General features: G+C 45.8%; 1 protein-coding gene across 1 annotated transcript in view; it reads left to right on the top strand.

Annotated features, from left to right (window-relative positions):
- Nucleotides 1-13,046, top strand: part of DLC1 (DLC1 Rho GTPase activating protein) — a 395,627-nt gene that overhangs the window by 315,525 nt on the left and 67,056 nt on the right.

Raw genomic sequence — 13,046 nt, 5'->3', positions numbered from 1 at the left:
GCCGGGCGGGCGTTAGCAGCCCGATGAGGAGGACGAGAAGCCACTGCAGCCACCCACAATCCCCCCCTTCCCTGGGTACCTTCCAAAGGCCCCTGGAAAAAGGCAGGAGGTAGCAACGAGGCGCGAGGACAAGCAGGCAGCTTGGCAGAGGGGAAGCGCTGACGGGCTCTCCTCCTTCCCCACCCCCGCGCTTCTCTCCCGCCCTGGCTTTTGCTTCGCCCACAGATTTTCCCGCAGTTCAAAAGGAGGCAAGGGGTGGCCTGGATGAAATTGCGGGGAAATCGTGGGGTGAAGCGAAAGCCAGGGCGGACTCGCAAAGGCGGGCTCAGGCTGCATGAGGAGAAAGAGGCGGAGGGAAAGAAGGTGACGGCAGTGGGACCTGCAGCTCGGTGGGCATCTCCTCGTGGGATAGAATCCTCTCTCATGCTGCTCCCACCATGGCTGCGCGCGGTCCCGGTGCCCCTGGCTGAAGGTCGTCCTGTGGCTGGTCTTGGGCTTTATGGTTGCTTCCTGGTTCCCTCTCCTCCCTCCGCCTGTGTCTACCGCCAGCGCCTCATTCCTCGGAGCTGCCGCTTCCTTCCAGGCAGCCCAGCCACGCTGCCGTAGAAAGTGCAGAGGTTATTGCCGCCACCTCTGCCTCCACTCAGGGAGCCATCGTGGTTGAGCTGAGCGAGAGGAAAAGGCACGGTGACCACGGTGGCTCCCTGCGTGGAGGCAGAAGCGGTGGCAATAACCTCTGTGCTTTCTACGGCAGCGTGGCTGAGCTGGACGGAGGGAAGCGGCAGCTCCCACTCGAGGAACCCACGGCAACGGGCGACGGCTTGGTGGGAGGCGATGGCGGGAGACACAGGCGGTGGGAGGAGAGGGAACCAGGAAGCGACTGTGAAGCCCAAGACCATCCACAGGACGACACTCAGGCAGGGGCACCGGCAGCGCCCCGCCCAGCTGGAGCTTCTCGCGGCACACCTGGCCATGTCTCGCGGCACACTAGTGTGTCGCGGCACACCGGTTGGGAAACGCTGGTTTAGTTGACGGGACCCGGAGAAGGCCCACTCTGTGGGACCTAATCAGTCGCTGGGCTTCGTGCAGCAAAAGGCGGTCTCGGAGATATTCTGGTCCGATGCCATGAAGGGCTTTATAGGTCATAACAAACACTTTGAATTGTGACCAAAAATTGATCGGCAACCAATGCAGACTGCGGAGTGTTGGTGTAACATGGGCATAACTTGGGAAGCCCATGACTGCTCTCGCAGCTGCATTCTGCACGATCTGAAGTTTCCGAACACTTTTCAAAGGTAGCCCCATGTAGAGAGCGTTACCTCGAGGTTCGACTACTGTAATGCTCTCTACATGGGGCTACCTTTGAAAAGTGTTTGAAAACTTCAGATAATGCAGAATGCAGCTGCGAGAGCAATCATGGGCTTCCCTAGGTATGCCCATGTCACACCAACACTCCACAGTCTGCACTGGTTGCCAATCAGTTTCCAGTCACAATTCAAAGTGTTGGTTATGATCTATAAAGCCCTTCATGAATATCTTCGGGACCGCCTTCTGCCGCACAAATCCCAGCAACCAGTTAGGTCCCACAGAGTTGACCTTCTCTGGGTCCCGTCGACTAAACAATGTCGTCTGGCGGGACCCAGGGGAAGAGCCTTCTCTGTGGCGGCCCCGACCCTCTGGTACCAGCTCCCCCCGGAGATTAGGATTACCCCCACCCTCCTTGCCTTTCGTAAACTCTTCAAAACCCACCTCTGCCGTCAGGCATGGGGGAATTGAGATATCTCCCCCAGGCCTATATAGTTTATGCATGGTATGTTTGTGTGTATGTCTTGCTTTTTAAATAATGTTTTTTTTTAGATATTTCAAATATTAGATTTGTTGTATATTGTTTTTATTATTGCTGTGAGCCGCCCCGAGTCTACAGAGAGGGACGGCATACAAATCTAAATAATAATAATAATAATAATAATAATAATAATAATAATAATAATATCTGAGGGCACGGGAGCCTTTTCCTTATATCAGCTCCAGCATACATGTGCATGCTGGCCAGCTGATTTTCAGCCTGTCCGGAGGGCAGGGAAGGCCATTTTCACCCTCTTCAGGCTTCAGGAAAGCCTCCAGAGTCTGTGGATGGTGAAAAATGGATCGAACGGGCCTACTAGAAGCTCAGAAACAAACTTCCAGTAGGCCTGTTGGGCTGTTTTTCACCAGGCTTCAGGAAATGGCCAACGGGCCTACTGGAAATACGGAGGCTTCAGTGAGGCCTGCATGTAGGGGGAAGTGCAGTGGGGGTATGCATGCATGCGCAGGGGAGCGGGCATTGCATTATGGGTGTAGGCACACCTATGTGTTCTATTGAGTGCACGCGTGTCCCTTTGGCACCCGAGCAAAAAAAGGTTTGGCATCACTGAGTTAGACTGTTTTTGCCCCAGGCTAGCAAAGCATTCCCAAGATAAATGACCAGATAATGCAAGCTCCTCCTGCCATGCGCTATGCCCAAAGATGAAATTTCAGACCCTGCAGCAGAAGGTTTTGCCTGTTAGGAGTATCCCCCAGCATTTGGCTTCCATCTTATCTCTCAGTAATGGTCCTCCCCCCCCTCCCAACTTCTCTTTTCCCCCCTCCCTAAGTGCAGCATTTGTGGTTTGTCAGGCTGTAACTTTATCCCAGACATCAGTTACAGATGGATTTTCTATCTTGGGAGTCTCAGATGGATGGAGAATTTCCCCCAAGAGGAAAGATGCTAAAGCTCCAGTTACATTTGCAATGCTATTTGTAATGAACTAGAAAGATATAATAGCCAAACAGATTGAGGATTGTGTGTTTGGGAATAAGTGTATCCACTGCTCAGAGTTGGGTTAGTTTACTGTCCATCTGGCCTGCAAATGTGTTGATCAACTGTATTTCAAACTGAAGCCAATTGTCTTTGTGGTTTAACTTGCTGCTTGGAGCTTACCGTTGTCATTTTTGTTGGTTCAGATCAGAGGTGGGCTACTCACAGTTCGGACCAGATTGCCCGAACTGTTAGCCACCCAATAGTGACGTGAAAATGGCGTCACAGATCCAGTTCAGGCGTTGCCAATCTGTGCACACCGCCATCTTTTGGGGGAATTTTTGACCAATGTTTCCGTGTTTCGATGGCTTCTCCTCTTCCGCTGCTTGAAAAAGAGCCCTCCCAACTGCCTCCGGGTTAATACCGACCTTTTTTTTTTCCCCGGGGAGCACAGCTGATCAGCTCCTCAGCTGATCAGCTGTGTTGCGGGCTGAATCCTACTGAGCATGCATGGAAGTGAAATTAAACAAGGGGACGCGAGTGTGCAAATGCAGACTGTTGCGATGTGAACCGGCGGTGAAGGTAAGTGGAACTCACCTCTGGTTCAGATGGAAGGGACATATTTGACCTACTTAGGAAGGTTTTTTTTAAAAAAAAAATAACCCAGGAGAAAGTTCAGCTGTGAATTGACAGCTTTGAAAATATTCCACAAACTGAGCCTTTGTTACTAAAAGGAAAAAAATGCAGGTCAATCAGTGCTTTTGCCTGGAAGCAATTGATAGCTGTGACCAGTGACCAGATTGTTGTAATCTTGGATTATGTGGCCTTTTCCATGTGGTTTGCCACAAGGGAAGGCAAGAAAAACCCTTGCCAGTAAAGATTTTGCAAGATGTTTGGGATGGTCTTGTTTTAGATTTATTTCAGAAATACATGCGATGAAAAATCTTGAAGGAAAAATGTTTTATGCTTGAATATTTCAATCTCAGAGGCTTCCTAGGTCAAGGTCAGCAGTGGGTTGATCCCAGTTTGGCCCAATTCTGCGAACTGGTAGTGCCAGTGGTGGGAGGTGCCACCTACCCACCTGGGACACTTCTGCGTATGCGCGCCCACGAACTGGAAGCAGCAGGTTTTAGAATTCACTCAAGATGTCTGGAATGGTTATTAAACTTTGATATTCATGCAAAGCCACTGTGTAAAGTTCATGGATTTCAAATAAAATTCAGTATTGGAATGATCTTAAATAGATATTTCTGTTATTTTATGACAGCCCAGTACAAGTAGACTTAAATACGAACAAAGCCTTTTTTTTTCAAGCCTATCAAATACCTGAGAGAAAGAAAGTGATTAAAAAAAAAGTAAACCTAGATTTTAAAGAAATCAAGTCTGGCTGAACCCCTCTCGGGCAATTCACAGGCCAAATGACATCAGCCACCTTCTCGCAATTTTGTAGTTGTAAGTAGAAAAATCATTGTGCAATTTGGAGGAAAATGTATACGTTGCCTATAAGTATGCTTTCTATGGTGATATAAATATTTGCATCAGGAGCTAAAATGTACAACAGGGTCAAAACATTTCCCAAGGCCTGCAAAATTGTAGATCAGTGATGGCGAACCTTTTTTTCTCAGGTGTTGAAAAAAGCGTGGGCATGCGCTATCATGAATGCACAAGTGCCCACATTCATAATCCAATGCCTTGGGAGGGTGAAAACCGCTTCCCACGCACCCAGAGGCCCTCTGAAGGCCAGAAACGGACTGTCTCCCAACTTCTGGTGGGCTCAGTAGTCTTGTGTTTCGCCCTCCCCAGGTTCCAAAGGCTTCCCTGGAGCCATGGGAGGGTAAAAATGCTCTCCTCCATCCCTCTGGAGGCTCTCTGGAAGCCAAAAATACCTTCCAGAGCCTCTGTGCGAGTCAAAAATCAGCTGGCCAGCACACACATGCATGTTGGAGCTGAGCTGGGGCAATAGCTTGCGTGCCAGCAAATACGGGTCTGCATGCCACCCGTGCCATAGGTTTGCCATCACTGTTCTAGACTGATTTGCCCAGCCATCACATGAGAAAGGAACATAATGTTCAGAATGCATGTAATTTGTTTAGGAGATATACAGTGGTACCTCATCATACGAACTTAATTGGTTCCAGGAGGAGGTTTGTAAGGTGAAAAGTTCGTAAGATGAAACAATGTTTCCCATAGGAATCAATGTAAAAGCAAATAATGCATGCAAATCCTTCAGGAAAATCCCAAACTTTAGAAGGGAGGCAAACAGAGGGCAGGGAGGAGCAGCTAAAGGGGGCGGGTGGAAGAAGCAAGGCTAGGCTAAAGGGTGAGTGGGAAGGAAGAAAGGCAAGGGGGGCGCCCCTCCCTTTTCTTTCTTCAAAAGACACTGTTTCAGTGCCTTTGCAAGCACGTTGTTCTCTGCAAAAATTTTCCTCCCCCAAGCTGCCCCTCCCTCCTCCCTTTTCTTTCTTAAAAAGACACCCTTTCAGTACCTTTGCAAGCACGTTGTTCTCTGCAAAATGTTTCCTACTCCAAGCAGCCCCTCCCTTTTCTTTCTTCAAAAAAGGGGAAAAAAAGAAACCCCTTCATCCCAGCAGCAGCTGCTTGGGTTTGTAAGGTGAAAATAGTTCGGAAGAAGAGGCAAAAAAATCTTAAACACCAGGTTCGTATCTTGAAAAGTTCATTAGAAGAGGCGTTCGTAAGATGAGGTACCACTGTACTTTAGAGCAGGGGTGTCAAAAGTCAAAGCCCGCGAGCCGGATCCAGCCCATGGGGCGCTTACATCACAGGAAGCAGGGCTGGCCTGGAAACAGCAAAGGATTGGACCATGGTGCCTCTCTTGGTGAAAATGGAGCTCCTGTGGGGGGCACTCAGTGGCTGAGGAGTGTAGGAGCACACGGCCACCAAGGTGCCCCTGACACGAGTCCTGTGTCATACCCACCATGCCCCCCCTTCAGCTCCTGGAGATCAAACACAGCCCTGATGCCCTCAATGAAATTGAGTTTGAAATCCCTGCTTTAGAAGGATTCTATTGAAAATTTTCCTAATCTCTAGAGTGAAGCAATCAGCACCAGAAAAAGTTCCTGAATTGCTTGCGGGCCGAGACTTATTATGTGCAGTTTTGTTGTCTCTTTCAGTTGCATGGTCCCGCAATCTGTAATATCTGAAGGTTAAACAGGATGGTCCTGTACTGTAAACAAAAGTTTCTCTAGCAACAGGAAGAAGGAAATGAGACTATGCAACAGAACTGACAGACTCCAGACAATGCAAGACCCACCCCAACATTTTTTTGGTGGATCACCAAAGACCTAAAGGCACAAAAATAACTTCAGATGTTTCCCTTTCCTCTTTAAGCTTATTTCAAAAGTATTACCAAAGGCCAGTTTGTATTATCCTATTGCCTTCCAGTTTGGTATACAACATTGGGATGAACAACCCAGAGTATGGAAGCCGTCTAGTGTTTTTAAAAGCAAATAAGGGACACATTTTTGAGTTGGAGGGGAGATGATTCAGAATTGTTGTTTTAAAGAGAAGGACTTAGCTTCTTTTTTTTCATTTAGCTTCATCAAGATTATATTAGGCATTAAAATGATTGTGTGTTTCCTATCTCAAAATAAGAAAAGCTATCCCTTTTAGAACTAATAACAGAGTTGGAATAATACAATTTATAATCACTTTGGTCATCAAGCAAGAAATCATCAAGAATGGGTTATTTTATGAGCCCGCAACAAGCTATACCAGTGATTTTCAACCTTTTTTGAGCCGCGGCACATTTTTTATATTTACAAAACCATGGGGCACATTGAGGGGGGGGGAGGCTAAAAAAAGTTTGGACAAAAAATTTTTCTCTCTCTTCCTCCGTTTCACTCTATTTCTCTCTCCCTCCCTCTTTCTCTCCCTTCCTCTTTTTTCTGTCTCTCTCTCCATCCCTCTTTATTTCTCTCTTCCTTCTTTCCTCATTTTTGCTCTCTTTCTCTCTCCCTCCCTACCTCCCTCTATGTCTTTCTCTCTCCCACCTTCCCTCCCTCTTTCTCTCTCTCTCTCTCTCTTTCTCTTGCTCTCTCTCTTGCTTTCTTTCTCTCTTGTTCTCTTTCTCTCTCTCTTTCTCTCTCTCTCTCTCTTGCTTTCTTTCTCTCTCGTTTTCTTTCTTTCTCTCTTGCTTGCTTTCTCTCTCTCTTGCTCTTTCTTTCTCTCTTTCTCTCTTTTCTCTCTCTTGTTTTCTTTCTCGCTTGCTTGCTTTCTCTCTCTCTTGCTCTTTCTTTCTCTCTTTCTCTCTCTCTTGTTTTCTTTCTCTCTCTGAGCTTTGCAGCACACCTGACCATGTCTCGCGGCACACTAGTGTGCCATGGCACACTGGTTGGAAAACACTGAGCTATACAATGCTAGCCTAATGTTTTCTATGAACATTCAGGTGACCTCTTCAGCACACCTCAGAGATTGTGCAGCGTTTTGCTAGCATGTTGAGAAAAAAATATATTTCCAGTCAACTGTTTCTGTGAGTTATGGCAGCTCTGCATTAGGTATTTACACAAACTATTTGCTGAGTATTCATGATTTGCTAGACATTTTAAAGCTTCGACTTCATGAATTGAGTTTTCAGTTTGGGCCAATTATTCTAATAATGTTGCTCTTTTATCTTTTCCCAAACTAAATATAAAGAGTTCCTAATACAGTGTCTCTGGAAATAGCTGTGTATTTTATTTCTCCCATACCATATAAGTGCGTGCCATCCTATCTGTGTCCCTCCAAAGTCAAAAGTCTTGTATTTCTTAACAAAATCCATTTTCTCATCCATGTCATTACTGCTGCAGTTCCCAATTCGGAAGTCCAAATCCACCTCTAATTCTGGCATCTTGTAACATTTTTATATTTATCCTCACTCTTACCTTGCCAAACAAATTTCAAAATCAATTAATCTCCATAAGTTAAACCATTTCAGTCATGTTTCTTACCTTATTTTTTTTTTGTGCTCGCAGGGTCGCAGTGACTAAAATAAATCTCTGCGCTGAAAAATGTCGACCTGACTTTGTTTAATTTCTGATTCCATGGCTGATAAATATCAAGGAATGTGAACACTGCTCTTTTCCCAGCAGGAAGGACAGTAGATTAGTAGGATGGGTTGTGCTATTTAAGCCAAGTTTACACATATAATTTTTGATGTGTTCTCCCATCCTCTGGGAAATTTCATGTTTCCAGCAATGATGGAATAAGATAATTTGTGCCTTTATAAGTACAATTATTAACTATAGTATACCATGGCAGAAGAATGTCTATATAAGATCCTTAAGTGTTGTGGTTAGCTCTGGCCCAGCTCCTGCCCCAAGGAATGTGGAGGTGGAGGTGGGGGAGACATCCACATGCCACAGGCCTGTTTTGCTCCCAGTAGAATCTGCCGACGAAGTCTCCTCTGACCAAGGAAACGTGAGTGACAGGGAAGAGGGGAGTTTGGCAGACAGCCCAGGAGGAGATTAGTCATCTGTATCATCCCTGGATTCTGAACAAGAATTAATGACACATCCATGCATGTGTAGAGTGATGCATAGGAGACAACAACTGAAGGATTATTACAAGAGAAAATGAGCCCACCTGTGGTTGGGTGGGGCTGCTATAATTAGTGCTACAGATAAAAGTGCAGCCTGGTGTTTTAGCCTCATGGCAGTTTATCTGATTCATTGTTTCGTTAAGATCGTGGTTTTTGCTGTTCAGGATTGTGTGTGTGGACTCTCTGGACTTTAGAATTGGACTCAATTTCCCCGTTATTGGGTGAGCAATTGGATTACATTTAACCTGTGCCTTGTATGTACCAGAAAATCCCTTTGACATTTAAAAAGGGAGCTGTGTCTGTTTTTCTGTTTATAAAAACTTTTGGGTTTTCCTTTTATCGTGTGGTGTGTATCTTCCTGGACTAATTACCCTGTAATTACGGGCGGTTGAGACACGCTGGCAGAACACTTATAGAAGAGTGAGTGTGGGGGGGGGGAGTATGCATTCAGAGGGGAGAGATAAATATGATGAGGTGAAAGGTGTGCTGCTGTTTTTTGGTAGATGTGGGTTCAGAGGGCTTGCAAAAAGTGCTTGGTATTTTGCGGTCCAAGAACTGGTGTGTTAAGTAGGTTGCAGGTCATGAATAAGTGGGAGACAGTAAAAAGCACCAGTTGATTTAATATAATTGGTGGGACTCATACATTGGTCTAGGCTGCTTTTTTTGCAACTTTCGAGCACTTTGATCTCAAACTGCTGCTGAAATCTGCTAAAATGCATCCATCAAAGACCCAATGGGGAATGCATATGCAGAACTTGCACAATTGGATAGCAGTTGGGGATGTGATCAACTGGGTTAGAACCAGGGGTGGGCTGCCATCCGGACGGGGGGAGAGGGGATGCAGTGGGGTAGCGAAAAAGGAGCTCCACCCCAGAGCATCCAATTTGCACTGAAAAATGTTGAAAGAAAATGCAGGGCGCCCTGCATAAACCACGTCTGCAGTGTGGTAGTAAAAGCCTTGGTAGCCCTTCACTGGTTAGAACCTATCCTGGGTTTCAAGTTCTGCAACAGCCATAATGAAGATGTTGCTGTATTCTTTGTGCAGGACCAGGAAGTCTGTTCTAGAGGTCATTTATTTATATATTTAGTATATGGCAATGGTACATTAGTGTTACTAGAGAGTAACTGTTGCTGAAGATTGCTAGTCCATTTGGTTCATGCTTGCTTCTTTCAGGTACACCATAGGCCACAATTGTGACATCCCTGCTGTAGAATAATCATTCTAAAATTATATAGAATGGGTTTCATGCATATATAAATTATTTTTTTTATGGTGTGCCATCAAGTCAGTAATCACTGCTAGCGATCACAGAGATACAGTAGTACCTCTACTTACGAATTTAACTCGTTCCGTGACCAGGTTCTTAAGTAGAAAAGTTTGTAAGAAGAAGCAATTTTTCCCATAGGGATCAGTGTAAAAGCAAATAATGTGTGCGATTGGGGAAACCACAGGGAGGGTGGAGGCCCTGTTTCCTCCCAGGAGATTCCTAGAGAGACCCCATGGAGGCTTCTCCGTGCCTTTTCCAGCTCTGCTTCCTCCCAGGACATTCCTAGAGAGGCCCCACAGAGGCTTCTCCCTGCCTTTTCTGGTTACAGTTTCAGAGACTCAGTTTGTAAGTGGAAAATGGTTCTTGAGAAGAGGCAAAAAAATCTTGAACACACGGTTCTTATCTAGAAAAGTTTGTAAGTAGAGGCGTTCTTAAGTAGAGGTACCACTGTAATATTTTTTTTCCATGGCAGTGTATCCCTAACATGGACTTTTAGGTTTCCAACAGAGCTCACATTGCCACTGTACCTGAGCGAATTCACCATGTGTTATGTTGTCCTCTTCTCTTTCCTTCCATCTTTCCCAAAATTAAGAGTCTCCTCTAGAGAGGTAATATGTCACAGGTAATAATTTGAGCCTTGATTGTAACTTGATTAGCAACATGGATTGATTGATTTAATTATTAGTCCAGGTAATGGCGGGAGAGGCTGAAGTATAATTTACTGTCGTTAAATTCTTTGGTGTCTAAAAATTCTGGGGCTCCGGGTTATGAAAGCCCAGTTTATAAAATTATTCTCATACTTATTGTTCTGTCTGGGTCACTCCAGAAGCTATAAGCAACCCAAAAAGATAAGCCAGACACACCGGTAAAATTCAAATACAGTTTTATAATGTTCAAGGCAAACGAAGCTAACAGAAAATGTAATTACAAAGCAGGAAAACACTGGAACTCCAAATATATACACAAAGGTAATTGTCCATGCATCAATATATGATTCTTGCTGCCAAGACGAGGCTGTAGATAACAGACATACACCTCCCACGGTTCTTCAAGACTGCTGGGCCACAAGCCAGAAACAGAGACGCCGAGAAACAATGCAGGTTACAGGAACTCCAAACTGATAACACTCCACATGGCTTCAAGAGCTTGCCTGCCTTATAAACCCTTCCCTGCTAATGAGGACCACACCCAAGCCCTGGTGTTCCTTATTCAATGCTGATAATATTTCCTTAATTGCTCCTTCCTTTGATCTAAACGTCTCTGTCGCATGTCAATGACAGCTTGTGCCTAGTCACCTAATGACTCCAAGCTACTGGCAGGGGAGAGCCCCTCCCTGGGGCTCCCATGCTGTTCTTCCTCATCACATTCCTGACTGGACCCTCCCCGTCCGACTGCTCAGCCCCCTCCTCTTCGCTGTCAGCCTCCTCCGGGCATGGAGCCAGCAGAGACGCAGCTGGCCTTTGATCTGCCTCAGGCTGAACCACAACACTTATGAAGCAAAAAATAGTTAGAGAAGTTCGTAAAATAAAGTATTATAATTGTCTACATATTTTTTTATTGTTTGCCTAGACCTTGAAGGTCTGACTCTCCTGAGAAATTTACCCTGTAAGAGAAGGGCAGAAGAAATGATTCTGCCTAACCTTCTACAAGTCTCCTCCTCTTAACTTGCTGACTGAGAATCTGACAGCTTGCCATGTATCTTAGTCATCAACACATCTATTTGAAAGTCTACATGATTTCAGCAAAAATAGCTGTGATGACAGTACTGTATTTTGTTTTGGTCTTATAATAAATGCAACATTTGAATCCTTGGGATTTGGCCAAATAAATTCTTTATGAAGTGTCTTGAATGCTATCTATAAAATTTGTTCAGTGTAATTTCCTCTTAAATCTGCTAATGTTTGTTGAAACTCAACTGGTAGATATGATTCTAGTACAGTAATACCTCATGATACGAACTTAATTGGTGCAAGGAGGAGGTTCGTAAGACGAAAGGTTCGTAAGACGAAACATTGTTTCCCATAGGAAACAATGTAAAGTCAATTAATCCGTGCAACCAAAAAAACCCTAGCACCCCAGGCCGGCTGCGACCTTTTAAAACAGCCGCGCCGCTTCCCAGCTGTCTCCTGAAGCCGAACGCTAAAGCCGAACTTCTGCGTTCGGCTTTGGGAGACAGCTGGGAAGCAGCGCGGCTGTTTTAAAAGGTGACAGACGGGCTGGGGGGCTTCCCAGCAACCTCCCGAACCGAACCCGGGTTTCAAAATTTTTTTGCCTCTTCTTACGAACTTTGTTCGAGTTACGAACCAGCGTTCGGGAGGCTTCTGGGAAGCCCCGCCGCCCGGCTGTCACCTTTTAAAACAGCCGCGCGGCTTCCTAGCAGTCTCCGAACGCCGGTTCGTAACTCGAAAAAAGTTCGTAAGAAGAGGCAAAATTTTTCTGAACCCCGGGTTCGTATCACGAGTTGTTCGTAAGACGAGGGGTTCATATCTTGAGGTACCACTGTAGTTGGTGCTTGCTTAACCTCTGCATATTCAAAGGCATTTAGAAAGGGAAACTACTATTTATACTACTTAACATAGAGTAGATTGGAGGTTTTTTTAGTAATAAAGACAGGAAGGTACAAATGTAGCACTGCCTGTATTTTTGATGGCTGCAGTGTCACGGAGATAAAGTCATAACTAATATATTTACCAGTACAGAGAATGTAAAACTTTGCTCCTTATCTGTTGGATTTTTTTTCCTAATAGGTTTGAGGGACAGTTGGTTTTGCAATTCAATTTTTAGTAGGAATGAAGAGCCAAGATCTGTTTAAAAGCATGTTTGAATTCATATTGCTCTGTTTATGTTGGGACAGCAACGGAATACAATCAAATCATTATATTCTTAGAATTTCTCAATCTTCTGGTTTTAGTTGTTCTCATGTTTAGCTCCTGTTCCTTGATTTCTTAGAACAAATATCGACAAACCCAGGCGCCTGGTCGCCAGTGGCGCCTAGAAAATGTTGTCTGGCGCCTAGAAAATGTTGCCTGCTGTACTGTATGTATACAGTATATTTTTCCCGCCTTGTGTTTATGCCCAGAAATGGTACATCTTGGCTTCCGTAGCTCCGCCCATCAACCTCGGAGCGAGCTGCTTTCCCAGCGTCCCCTGCGCTTGCGTGCATCTCTCCCTCCCCCCCTTGCCTCCATTCCGCCTCCTACTCGAACCCCTTCACTCCCCCCCACCGCACACAGACGCTCCGATCTTGGCCGCTCACCCGCCTTCGGAGAGAAGCGGAAGCCCCTCCCCTCCCGGCGTGAGGTTTTGTTCATTCCTCCTCCGGCCGCGTGCGCGGTGACTTCCGACCAGTAACCCCTCCTCCCCCCTCCCCCCCTCACCCGCGTCCCCAGCCCGGTCTCCCTTTCCTTCTTCTCTGTTTCGGTTTCTGACTAACGGTCTCCCCTCGGATCCCGACGGGAGTACAGCA

Source organism: Erythrolamprus reginae, chromosome 7 (assembly GCF_031021105.1).
Source record: "Erythrolamprus reginae isolate rEryReg1 chromosome 7, rEryReg1.hap1, whole genome shotgun sequence".
Taxonomy (NCBI): Eukaryota; Metazoa; Chordata; class Lepidosauria; order Squamata; family Dipsadidae; genus Erythrolamprus; species Erythrolamprus reginae.
This window is presented reverse-complemented; position numbering and strand designations above follow the sequence as displayed.